Below are 13,223 nucleotides of genomic sequence, written 5' to 3'. Positions count from 1 at the left end.
GCAGACTTCGCAGAGACAGTGAGCCAAGCTGGGAATTGAACCTGGGAGCCAGGCGCTGTGAAGCAACACTGCTAACCATTGCCCTACAGTGACTCATTTTTGTGGCTAGCTTTAACAATTAAGCTTCTAATGGCAAAATATTGTTCATTGGCAGTCATATCTCTCAAAAGGTGGAAAAGTCCACAACAATAGACCAATGAATGAAGACTAAAACTGTTTGACCAGATGGTTACAAGTTAACCAAACAGAGAAACTAGGAGGAGTAGGCCATTCGGCCCATCGAGCCTGCTCCGCCACTCAATATGATCATGGCTGATCTCGATCTCAATGCCATGGGCACAAAAGCAAACAATAGTTCAACAACAATGTTTATTTTGTACAACATATTTAAGGGTCTAATAATCAAACTAAACTAGATGAAACAAATCGACTTGCTCATTTAATGCTGAAGTGGATGTTGCAAGCTCTTTCATCACCGAGTTCAGATCTCTCCCAGAACCAATGCTGACGAGCAAAGCTGTAACAAATGCCACAGGATGCCTTTTAGCTTAAGATTGTTTCATATTAGTATTGTTAAAAAGAATTTAACCGGACTTCCGGTTGCGGCTATGCCTGGGTAGGTCTCACGTTCGGCAGCTCCCGCCGTGGACGGACTTTTGGGCCCTTTTAAGGAGCCCCAGCGGCACTTGGTCGTCGATTCCCAGACGGCAGTGAGGTTCCCCCAGCACTGTATGGAGTGGACCAGGAGCGGCACGGTCAAAAAAGGGGCATCAGAGAAGAAAGGAGAATGGGCATGAAAAATCAAGATGGCGGCGGGCGGAGACCAGGCAGCGTGGGCTCAGTGGTCGCGGGAGCAGCAAGAGTTTCTGAGAAGCTGCTTTGCGGAATTGAAGGCAGAGATATTGGCCCCGATGAAGGCGTTGATCGAAAGGCTGGGAGAAACACAGAGGATGCAGGGGACAGCGATTAAAGAGGTGCAGCAGAAGGCCTCTGATAACGAGGACCAGATCCTGGGCCTGGCGGTGAAAGTGGAGGAGCACGAGGCGCTACATAAAAAATGGCAGGAGAAATTCGAGGATCTGGAGAACAGGTCGAGGAGGAAGAATTTGCAGATTCTGGGTCTCCCTGAAGGTGTGGAGGGGTTGTATGCTGGGGCCTATGTAGCTACGATGCTGAGTACGCTGAGGGGCGTGGGAGCCTTCCCGAGGCCCTTGGAGCTGGATGGGGTGCACAGAGTCCTGGCGAGGAGACCGAGGGCGAATGAGCCGCTGAGAGCAGTGGTGGTGAGGTTACACCGTTTCACTGACAGGGAGTGCGTCTTGAGATGGGCGAAGAAGGAGCGGAGCAGCAGGTGGGAGAATGCTGAAATTCGCATCTACCAGGACTGGAGTGCAGAGCTGGCCAAGAAGAGGGCAGGTTTCAATCGGGCCAAAGCGGTTATCCACGGAAAGGGGGTGAAGTTTGGGCTGTTGCAGCCCGCGCAACTGTGGGTCACATATCAGGACCGTCAGCACTATTTTGATATGCCAGACGGGGCATGGAACTTTTATCAAAAATGAGAAGTTGGACTCAAATTAGTGGTCTGTAGCATGCTTTGGGGGATGTTGGGGAGTGGGAGGGAACGATATGTGTGTTTTCTTTCTGTGCGGACGCTGGTTTGGGAGGGGTTGTTCCCTGTGTTCGGTGGGGGGAGACTGGGCCGGGGACCCTGGGCCTCTGGGGATTGGGGCAAGGTTGCAGGAGAAAGGAGCTACACCATAGAGGGCAGGGTCGGCCCGGACAGGGAGCGCTGGTTTTCTTTTCCTGCGGAAAGGGAGGGGGCGGGGCCGGACGCGGAGGGCAGTACTGGATTGGAGTCCACATTGGTTTGTAGGGGGAGTGGAGGGGACGGACTTGGGCTTTGGGGGGGGAATCCAACGGGGATCGGTGGCAGAGGCGGGAGTGGCCGGGGTCAGCAGGAGTCAGCTGACTTACGGGAGTGCAATGGGGGAAGAAGGGAGGTTAAGCAATTGCTTGGCCGGGGGAGGGGGGATTGGGGGGGACGGACTGGGTTGCTGCTGTACTGACCGAGGGGGATCTGGAGATAAGAGGGAGATTCGGGGCGGGGAGCCTCCGCCTGGGAGGCTGGAAGGAGTGGGAGGCGTGTGCACATGGCTGGCCTAAATAAGAAGATGGCTAGTCGACAAGGGGGGGAGGCGGGTAGTAAACCTCACCACCACAGCTCTTGACGGCTCATTCGCCCTCGGTCTCCTCGCCAGGACTCTGTGTGCCTCATCCAGCTCCAAGGGCCTCGGGAAGGCTCCCACGCCCATCAGTGTACTCAGCATCGTAGCTACATACGCCCCAGCATCCGACCCCTCCACACTTTCAGGGAGACCCAGAATCCGCAAAAGGAGGCAGCTGATCACGTGAAATGTGAGAGGCCTAAATGGGCCGGTCAAGAGGGCCCGGGTGTTTGCGCACTTAAAGGGGCTGAAGGCAGACGTAGCCATGCTACAGGAGACGCACCTGAAAGTTGCGGATCAGACCAGGCTGAGGAGGGATGGGTAGGGAAGGTTGGACACGAAGAACGGGGGGTAGCAATTTTGGTGAGCAAGCGGGTGACTTTCGAGGCGGTGGGCATCGTGGCGGATAAAGGGAGCCGTTATGTGATGGCGAGTGGTAGGCTGCAGGGGGCCCGGGTGGTGCTGGTGAATGTATATGCCCCAAATTGGGACGACGCAGGGTTCATGAAGCGGATGCTAAACCGGATCCCGGATTTGGAGGTGGGGAACCTGATTATGGGGGGGGGATTTCAACACGGTACTGGAGCCGGCAATGGATCGGTCTCAGTCTAGGTCGGGTAAGAGGCCAGCTGCGGCCAAGGTCCTGAGGGGGTTTATGGATCAGATGGGGGGACTGGATCCGTGGAGGTTTACGATGCCAAGGGCGAGGGAGTTCTCCTTCTTTTCCCACGTGCACAAGGCCTATTCACGGATAGACTTTTTTGTGGTGAGCAGGGCACTGATCCCGAGAGTAGAGGGGAAGGAGTATTCGGCCATCGTGATTTCGGATCACGCCCCGCACTGGGTGGAGCTGGAGTTAGGGGAGGAGAGGGGCCAGCGGCCGCTCTGGCGCATGGACGTGGGATTGTTGGCGGATGAGGAGGTCTGTGGGCGGATCCGGGGGTGCATTCAAAGGTATATGGAGGCCAATGACAATGGGGAGGTCTCGGTGAGTGTGGTCTGGGAGGCGCTGAAGGCGGTGGTTAGAGGGGAGCTGATCTCCATCAGGGCTCACAGAGAAAAGAGGGAGAGGGATAGATTGGTAGGAGAGATACTTAGGGTGGATAGGCGATATGCGGAATTCCCCGAGGAGGGGCTGCTGAAGGAGCACCGGAGCCTCCAAACGGAGTTTGACTTGCTGACTATGGGGAAAGCTGAGGCCCAGTGGAGGAAGGTACAAGGTGCAGCGTATGAATATGGGGAGAAGGCGAGTCGGGGGGGGGGGGGTCAGAAGTGGCGGAAATGGATGCGGAGAAGGCCTTTGACCGGGTGGAGTGGGAGTACCCGTATGAAGTGCTGGGCAGGTTTGGGTTTGGGGAGGGGTTCATAGGGTGGGTTAAATTGTTATACCAGGCCCCGGTGGCGAGTGTATGGACGGACCGGTTGAAGTCAGAGTACTTTAGACTGTACCGTGGAACGAGGCAGGGGTGCCCTCTGTCCCCCCTGCTGTTTGCTTTGGCGATTGAGCCACTGGCCATAGCGCTGAGAGAGTCCAGAAGCTGGAGGGGTTTTGTCCCCCGGGGCGGGGGGGAAGCACCATGTCTCACTATATGCGGATGACCTGCTTCTATACATCGCGGATCCAGTGGAGGGGATGGGGGAGGTCATGCAGACCCTTAGGGAGTTTGGAGACTTCTCGGGATATAAGCTTAACGTTGGGAAGAGCGAGCTTTTTGTGGTGCATGCAAGGAGCCAGGAAAAGAGGTTGGAGGAGCTGCCGCTCAAGATGGCGGAGAGGAGTTTTCGGTATTTGGATATTCAGTTGGCCAAGTGTTGGGGGGTCTTGCATAAGCTCAATCTGGCGCGGTTGGTGGAACAGATGGAGGAGGACTTTAGGAGGTGGGACATGCTACCACTCTCCCTAGCGGGCAGGGTGCAGTCTGTCAAGATGACGGTCCTCCCTAGTTCGTTCTTGTTTCAGTACCTGCCCATCCTCATCCCTAAGGCCTTTTTCAAGCAAGTGAGCAAGAGTATTATGGGATTTGTGTGGGCCAATAAGACCCCAAGGGTTAAGAGACTGTCCTTGGTCGAGGCGGCGTCTTGTGTAGGTACTAACCTGGGGGCACTGGTGACGGCACCGTTGCCGCTTCCGCCGACGCGGTATACCACGAGCCCGGTGGTGGCGGCGACACTGAGGATTTGGGGGTAATGGAGGCGGCATGGGGGGAGACAGGGGCCTCAGTCTGGTCCCCGATACGAAACAACCATAGGTTTGCTCCGGGCAGGATAGATGATAGGTTCCGAAGCTGGGAACTTCTTTGTAAGGGGCGCTTGCCCTATTTTGTTTTGAGTTGGGTGTTAACTTGTTAAACCTTTTATTGTTTAGTGGGTTAAGTTGTTCTGTTTGGCTGGCATGTTGCTCTTTTTTCTTTGTATTATTTTCCTTTTTGGAATATTGTGTAAAATTATTGAAAAACTTTGAATAAATACATTAAAAAAAAGGATTTAACCTCTTGAGATGTTAATTTCTAATAGCTGACTGCACCACTATTCTTTTAATAACTCAACATTTCAATAAAGCAGTTTGAGCCATCAAATAATCTGTTGAAATGCTAATGTACCATGCTTGCCATAGTACCTGCAGTGTGTTCAATTCCACTACTTCACCGGGAATGTTCTAACAACAACCCATGAACAATAGAGGTAGTGCCAGTTCCTGAAATTCATGATAATCTGAGCTGTGAGAGGATCACATGACGGTCGCACATTAATAGATTTTTCCTCTGTTTTTAAAGATAATGCAGCCTGGCATCTATTAGGGTTGGCTAGCACATAAGATCCTGAGTACAAACATATGAAATTGTTGGGCAGTAAAACACCAGCTGTCCACATCATGATAGTCTGACAATCATGTCCAACACTTCCTCCCTCTCCGGGATTCCAACCCCCTCTCCACTTGCAACACAGAGGAAAAAACTCAAATTCCTCCCCTATCCCGTGAGGTGATCAAAGCCAGTCCAGGAGATCACATGCACCAAATATGACCTCTAAAGGGTTACCTGGAAATACCTTCCATATGACACAATCTCACAAACTGGTCCAGATCCCTCTTGAAGGCATTCCACAGATTCCGCACCCACACACCAGCTGACAAAGTATTATTCCAGAGTCTCATGATTCTCTGGGAAAGAAGAATCTTGTTTTAACTCGTGTGCCTTTGTCTTCCCCGGTCTGTTGAACTGGAATAATCTAACAATACGGTCAGGGACAAGCCCTCTTTATTATTTTATAGGCTTCTATCAGATCATCTTAGTCTATCCTGCTGTAAAGAGACCAAAGCCATTGATCTGGTGGCCATACCAAATGTTTTTCACCAAATGTCCCAGTGTCCCAACATTTTTCTCCAGGTGATTCAAGCTTCCAGGATTTGCAGCTCCACCGAGTCCCCTCCTCTTGTACCCAACTGTGGGGTTCCATTTATGGTCAGCAAATCCAAATAAAACCTGTCTCATGCTACACTGGACCGCAACCTGGGAATTGGAATGCTACTCATTCATCAAACATTAAGCTGCTACACCGGGGCTCTCCTGCAGAAATCCTTCTCACTGGCAGCCACAGCTGGTGCTGGAGGCAACCTTGCCCCCCAAAAAATAATCTGTGGGACAGCTTTTTCCCCCCAAAATAGTCTGTGGGACAACGTTTTGCCTCCCTGGTTGGTTTGTCTTTCAGTGCCCTGATTGGTCATTCCATCTGAATGTTAATCAGGGATTCCATGGAGAAGGCCCATCTAGTCTGCACCGGCATGTGAAAAACACTTGACCTGCCTACCTAATCCCATTACCAGCACTTCACCCATTGCCGTGAATGTTATGACGTGCCAAGTGCTAATCTAGGTACTCTTTGAAGGATGTGAGGCAACCGCCTCTACAAGCCTCCCAAGCAGTGCATTGCCCTCACTTGGGGTACATCTGCAAGTAGGAATTTGATAATGTTAGGAATAAAATATATATATTTTTTAAAATCTAGTTTTTAGCCGACATTTTCCACTTGAACCCAGTGTTAAATAGAGGTTAAATGGAGCCGGGTTCAATTCCCGGCTTGGGTCACTGTCTGCGGAGTCTGCACGTTCTCCCCGTGACTGTGTGGGTTTCCTCTGGGTGCTCTGGTTTCCTCCCTCAAAATCCCTGTGTACACGAACAGGCGCCGGAGTGTGGCGACAGGGGGATTTTCACAGTAACTTCAGTTCAGTGTTAATGTCAGCCTACTTGTGACAATAATAAAGATTATCTTATTTTCCTTTCTGTTCGCATTAGTGATTGAGCCACTGGCTATTGCCCCGAGGGCCTCAAACAAGTGGAGAGGGATAGTTAGGGGTAGTGTGGAACACAAGTGTCCACAAGATGTAGATGATCTGCTGCGATATGTGAGGGACCTGAGGTCAGTTATGGGAGACATAATGAGTCTATTGAAGAACTTTTGCTGCCTGCCTGGATAGAAATTACAATTCAGGAAGAGTGACTATTTTTTGGTCAACACTTTGGGGAGGAGAGCCTGTTTTGGGGGGCTGCTTTTCCACCTGACTGGGACTAGCTTTTGGTATTTGGGGGTCCCGGTGGCTTGGGATTGGGCGCAGCTCCAAATGAGTTACAACAACCTAGCGAGAAGGGTCAAGGCTGATCTGCAAAGGCGGGACAGCTCCCATTGTCTTTGGCGGGCCGGGTTCAACCAATGAAGATGAATATCTTGCTGATATTCCTGTTTCTATTTCAGTGTCTTCTGGTATTTCAAACCCAAGTAATTTGTCGGGGGGTTTGAGCGGCTTATACCATGCTTCACATGAGCGGGAAAAGCCACGAAGATTCGAAGGGGTGTACTGCAGAGGGATAGTCGGGGGGGGGGGGGGGGGGGTCTTGAATTGCCAAATCTGATTTTTTATAACTGGACTGCCAATGCAGAGAAGGTGTTAGGGTGGGGTGGAGACCCGGGGTATACCTGGGTGAGGATGGAGTCTGGGTTGTGTAGAGGGTCCAGCTTGGGGGCATTGGTGATGGTTTCTCTGCCATTGACTCCGGCAAAGTACTCATTAAACTTTAAAAATATAGAGGCAACTCCGTCAGAATTTCAAGTCGGGGTTTAGTGTCAATGCTGGCCATTTGTGTGAACCACTTGTTCAAGCTGGCGAAGTTGGATGCCACATTTGGGTGGGTGGAAGGGAAAGGGGCTGGAGAGAGTGAGTGGAGGGGTGGTTTGCCAGCCTGGAGGAATTGAAAAAGAAATTCTCGGGCTCAGACTCGTTCAGGTACCTCCAGGTACGAAATTTGGTTCGACGGATGCATCCAGCATTCCCTGTGACGCCGCCGCCATCATCTTTGCTGGAAAGGATCCTTTCCAGTTCAGGGTCGGAAGAGGATAGTACGTCCGTCATCTATGGAAGTTTCTGGGGGGTGATCTGGACTCGGTGGAAGGGGTGAAGGTCAAATGGGAAGAGGAGCTGGGGCCTATATTAGAGGAGGAGGTGTGGAGTGAGGCCCTTCGCAGGATGAACACCACGTCATCGTGCATGGGGCTGAGTCTGATCCAGCTCGAGGTACTGTTTAGGGCGCACCTTACTGAAGCCAGAATGAGTTGTTTCCTTGTGGGGGTTGAGGATAGGTGCAAGCGCTGTTCGAGGGGGCCTACTAATCACACACACATGTTCTGACCCTATTCCAGCTGGTGGGTTTTAGGGTCTCTTTTTTCAGCACCATATTGGTAATCCTGTACATTGAGCTAGAGCCTTGTCCTTTAGTGGCTATATTTGGGGTTTCGGACTTGCCGGAGCTGCAGACGAGTGCGGAGGCAGATGTCTTCGCCTTCACCACACTGGTTACTCACAGGCGAATCCTGTTGAGCTGGAGGCAGGCGGCGTCACCTAGTGCCTCTGTCTGGTGGAATATTTTCACCACGAGAAGATAAAATACACCATGAGGGGGTCAATTGAAGGGGTCTACCGGAGATGGCAACCATTTATATTGTAATTCAAAGAATTGTTCACTGTTAGCTGTTAGAGGGGGGGGGGGGGGGGGGGGAGAGAGAAAGGTTGGTGGGGGACTTATTTCGAGAGGTGGTTTGTACAGACTAGATTATTGTTTTCTTTTTTTTAATGGGCACCACGACAGCAATATGGGCGGCACGGTGGCACAGTGGTTAGCACTGCTGCTTCACAGACCCAGGGTCCCAGGTTCGATTCCCGCTTGGGTCATTGGTTGTGCAGAGTCTGCAAGTTCTCCCCGTGTCTACGCAGGTTTCCTCCGGTTTCCTCCCACAAGTCCCGAAAGATGTGCTTGTTAGGTGAATTGGACATTCTGAATTCTCCCTCAGTGTCCCCGAACAGGCGCTGGAGTGTGGCAATGAGGGGATTTTCACAGTAACTTCATTGTAGTGTTAATGTAAGCCTACTTGTGAAAATAATAAATATTATTATCATTTGTATTTTTTGTATTCTTTGTATAAAATGAAAAAAGCCTCATAAAAATCTATTTTTGTTAATAAAAAATAAACTAACCCTTTTATTTCCATCTTACCTCAAATTTGCTGCACAAGTGATTAAAAGAGGATTGGAAGATTTCGAAATTTAAGAGTTGGGAAAAATACTCCACCCTTTATAAAGGGAGGAATCAGAATCAAAAAACACCTTTCTGTGTCAGATTAATTTGGGTGATATTAACATAACTCCTCCTTCATTAAGCCTACACCATTTTACAGTGCAGCCTCCTTTCTCCCACTTTATTTTCATGACATAAATTGAGGCCTGTGCACAAGTAAAAAATCTCTCTTCTCCCTCTTCATCACTAACATGCCTGACAATATCTGAACGCTTCTCAGGATAAAATGTTTTCCATATCTCCAAGGTCAAGGATAAAGATATAGTGTACTGAGACAGAAAAGCAGCTATGGTGCTTAATAAACATTCTATAGCCTTGCTTGATAATGCTTGGCGATCAGGGAGTATTTTACAGAGCACACAGAAAAATAAGCAAATATAGTGGAGTAAATCGCATGTTATCAATTAAAAGAGCAGGCTAAATAAATTCAATAGGCTTTTCTCCAAAGCACGATTTGTGACAGAAAACCGCAAATCAAAAGCCCACACACAGAGCAGAATTTACAAAAAATAATTGCCAGAATTCTCACTCCTGATTTCTACCCCGTGAACTGTAGGGAAATACCCTAAACACTGCATGAACGGGCAGCATGTTGGCACAGTGGTTAGCACAGCTGTCTCATGGCGCCGAGCTCCCAGGTTCGTTCTCGGCCCTGGGCCACTGTGCGTGTGCAGTTTGCACATTCTCCCAGTGTTTGACTGGGTTTAATCCCCACAATCCAAAGATGTGCAGGGTAGGTGGATTCGCCATGCGAATTTGCCCCTTAATTGGAAAAAAATGAATTGGGTACTCTAAATTTAAATAAAAAGAAAACTGCATGAAATGTCTCCTCAAAATGGAATTCATAATGTTAGGAGAGATAAGGGCTAATGCTAATTGAATTATGGAAGATTATACAAATAATACATTTTTTAAATGAGGGATACACGGCAGCTTGTTATGTGAGGAATAATAATGTCCTCCCTTATCAATACTTGTCTCCAACTCCTATTGTTTGCAAAAGACCCGATAAACTAGAAAACTAGTTAATAAATGGGTGAACTAGCATGTGTATGTGCCAATGCTTTGTTGCTTTAGAGATTCTTAGAGTGACCGACACCACTCAGATTAATCAAGAGGGGAATTGAAGAACTTAACTTCTACAATGTTCAGTCCTCAGTTTAATTTTCACTCTCTTGGGAGTTTTTGTTGTAGATGATTTTGAAGTTCTTTGACCAGGATATGTAGAAATCAATATCTATAAAATTGGAGAGTGCACTGCCAACAGAAAATGTTCTGAAAGCACAGCTCAATCACTGTATGTTCAGCTAGAATGGACAATTTCAGGTGCAGGCAGGGCATTAATGGAATGACATACCAGCCTCCAATTTTAACCACTTTAAAAAACCTTGTTGACAAAAGGTTTGTATTATCTTTAAATAAAGAGAATTTTATTTATACTTCAAACAAAAACAGAAAATACTGGACAATCTCAGGAGATTTAACAGCATCTGTGGAAAGAGAAGGAAGCTAACATCCAGACTCGAAACATTAGCTCCCTTCTCTCTCCACAAATGCTGTCAGACCTGCTGAGATTGTCCAGTATTTTCTGTTTTTGTTTCAGATTCCAGCATCCGCAGTAATTTGCTTTTATCTATTTATTTATATTTCCCTCCCGGATACCGTTGAAGTTTTATTAAAAACTGTGAGCACAATGTCAGGTTTGCTTTTATCAAAACTTTCAACTGGTTTACCCTTAGATGTTGAGCCAACTGACATTGCTCTGTGCAGATGTATACAGAATTCCAATTAACAGCCCTGTGCACTAATGGCAACGTGTTAATGATGCACATGAATTGCAAAATAGCTGTGGGAGTAGGAATCGATATTTGTCCACCAGCAAGCCGAGAGAAAGATACAACACATAGTTTCTAAATGTCAGAGTTGTTTCTCAAGCTGGCTCACCATTTTTATTTAATTAGTAGGAAATTTGCCTTCTTTGATGAAGAGGGTGGGGATGGTGGTGGTGGTGGTTGGGGGGGGGGGGGGGGGCACGTAGTGGGGTGCAGGTCTGAGGAAGGGAAGAAACTTCTTCCACTCACTTTGCATAAGGAAAATCATTAGCCTGTTTATGAAGAACTCGAGACAAACTTGTTTTAAATTAAATTCAAGTGGGCACAGAGAGAATCTTCCCCACATTGGATAATTATTGCACCCCAAATGTTCTAGCTACAAGGATTTAAAGAATGTGAACAGTAGCTTTGTTGGGGGACGTATTAAAAACTTGAGACTTCCGCGGTAGAATATAAAGGGTTAATGGAAGTTAGTTTCTAACTTGATTTAAATGTTTTCTTTTTCTCATCAGAATCTCGCATCAGAAGAGGCCAAAATGTACAGACCGACAGTGGGAGGAAATTTTTTTCCCCACCCAAGTTATAGAGACAAAGACATAAAATGAAAAGAATCCTTTAAATCCTGGGACAGACATCAAAGAAGTTTCATATTTATTAATCTTCTTGCCGACAAGAATAGTTCAGTGTAAGTTTCTTGCTGATAATTAAAGGATTCAGTCTGCATTAGCACACAAAAGAAAAATCAATTCTTGCTGCAAATGAACATAAACAGCTGCTGTGGAGCAATGTGAACCAGCAGTCTGGATACTTATTTCAAAATTATAGAACGCAGCAAAGATATGAGACATCAAAGTAAGAAGTTCTGTCTTTTCTCTTTAAAATCATAGAATCTGTAGAATCCCTACAGTGCAGAAGGAGGCCATTCGGCCTATCAAGTCTGTACCGGTCCTCTGAAAGAGCGCCCTACCTGGGTCCAATCCCCCATCTTTGTGATGCAGAACTATTCGATTCATTGTGTCTGTGCCAGCCGTCATCTTCAAATTTATCAACCTGTGCATTTATTATGTTGACGCATAATTGTGCAAATGTTGTCCTGATTTGCTCCAATATTTGGATTTTTAAAAAGTGGAGACTCAGTTGGACATGCTGATCTTTCATCTCTAGGATCCAGGTTGTAAGCCAATGTGAATCAATGGTGGACAGATCACTTCTCTCTGCAGGATAAACGGGTCTTGAGTGTTTAAAGCAGACCAGAGACAGGTCTTCTTATGTGTTCACCTACAGTACGCACGAGCTGGACTGGGGGTGGAGAGTGGGGGGCTGTCAAGAGCGAGGAACTTCATTCGAGTTTTGATGAAAAGAAATGAATATTACAGACTGAGGCACTCTCAATTATGACACGAAAGTTAGGTCAGTAATCAAAGGCTTTAATAAGCAGTGAACAATGGCAGCCTCCATGAGAAGTGTGCTCGCAAAATGGAGTCTCATCTTAAGTACTGTTTCCCAGGGGGCGTAGCCAGAGGCGGAGTCCCCAGGGTTCCAAGCCTCTTAAAGGGGCAATGTATTCCGATCATCACAAGCCTCTTAAAGGGGCAAGGTATTCCGATCATCACACAGACAGAGCAAGTTTCTGGATCAGTGGTTTCTTCATGACAGAACGTTAAAGCATAGGATTGCCGAATCATTAACCATAATTAAATGGCCTCCTTATGTGTGTAAAACACTTTTAATTTTGTAGGAAAATCAGAACAATGTGTCAACCTAGCAAAAGTCAATCGGCCTAACAACTCCAACCCCTATCATCAATCTCCTAAAGGTGTCATACAACCATGGATCACACCATGAAATGGTTAAGGTACATGAAACCTATCACTGCACCTCAAATATAAAGCAAGGCTTCAGGATATCATTATTCACCATCAATGGTACGTCCATTGGCCCAACAGGTTGGATACTGTTCTATTCTGCATGGTACTTGATTATCCGCATCTACGTTAATAATATGATTTGAAGAGTGTAAACAAAGTTTTTTTTCCAATTAAGGGGCAATTTAGTGTGGCCAATCCACTTACCCTGCACATCTTTGGGTTGTGGGGGTGAGACCCATGCAGACATGGACAGAATGTGAAAACTCCACAAGGGCAGTGACCCTGGGCTGGGATCAAACTTGGGTCCTCAGCACCATGAAGCAGCAGTGCTAACCACTGCGCCACCATGCCTCACGAGTGTAAACAAACATGCCTTATCTTATTATTTGTTCCCTCCACTCCTGAAGGTTGTGACACGAATGCCAGGGTTGAATGCATGATTGCAGAATTTTGCAGTTTGCTTCCAGCTTTGGTCACAAGTTTTAAAAAGCTAGTACTCCTTTATTCTCAGCAGAGTCAGCTTTTCTTCTCCATAAAATAGCTTGTACAACTCCCATAAAACTCAACATCGAGGCACTTGAGAATTTGCAAGAACCTTTCAGCTACTCTGGTCATGCTGCCACGTTAACAGAGGGTGGTGATTTGTGTCCCTTCTCATACATCACACAACACTAT

At 47.6% G+C, this 13,223-nt stretch overlaps 1 protein-coding gene across 4 annotated transcripts in view; it reads right to left on the bottom strand.

Annotated features, from left to right (window-relative positions):
* The window catches only part of ccdc24 (coiled-coil domain containing 24), a 143,142-nt gene that overhangs the window by 84,196 nt on the left and 45,723 nt on the right, over positions 1–13,223 (bottom strand). The gene's annotated exons all lie outside the window — the stretch shown is intronic.

Source organism: Scyliorhinus canicula, chromosome 4, assembly GCF_902713615.1.
Source record: "Scyliorhinus canicula chromosome 4, sScyCan1.1, whole genome shotgun sequence".
NCBI lineage: Eukaryota > Metazoa > Chordata > Chondrichthyes > Carcharhiniformes > Scyliorhinidae > Scyliorhinus > Scyliorhinus canicula.
The sequence above is the reverse complement of the archived record's forward strand: the minus strand, read 5'-3'. Positions and strand labels throughout refer to the sequence as shown.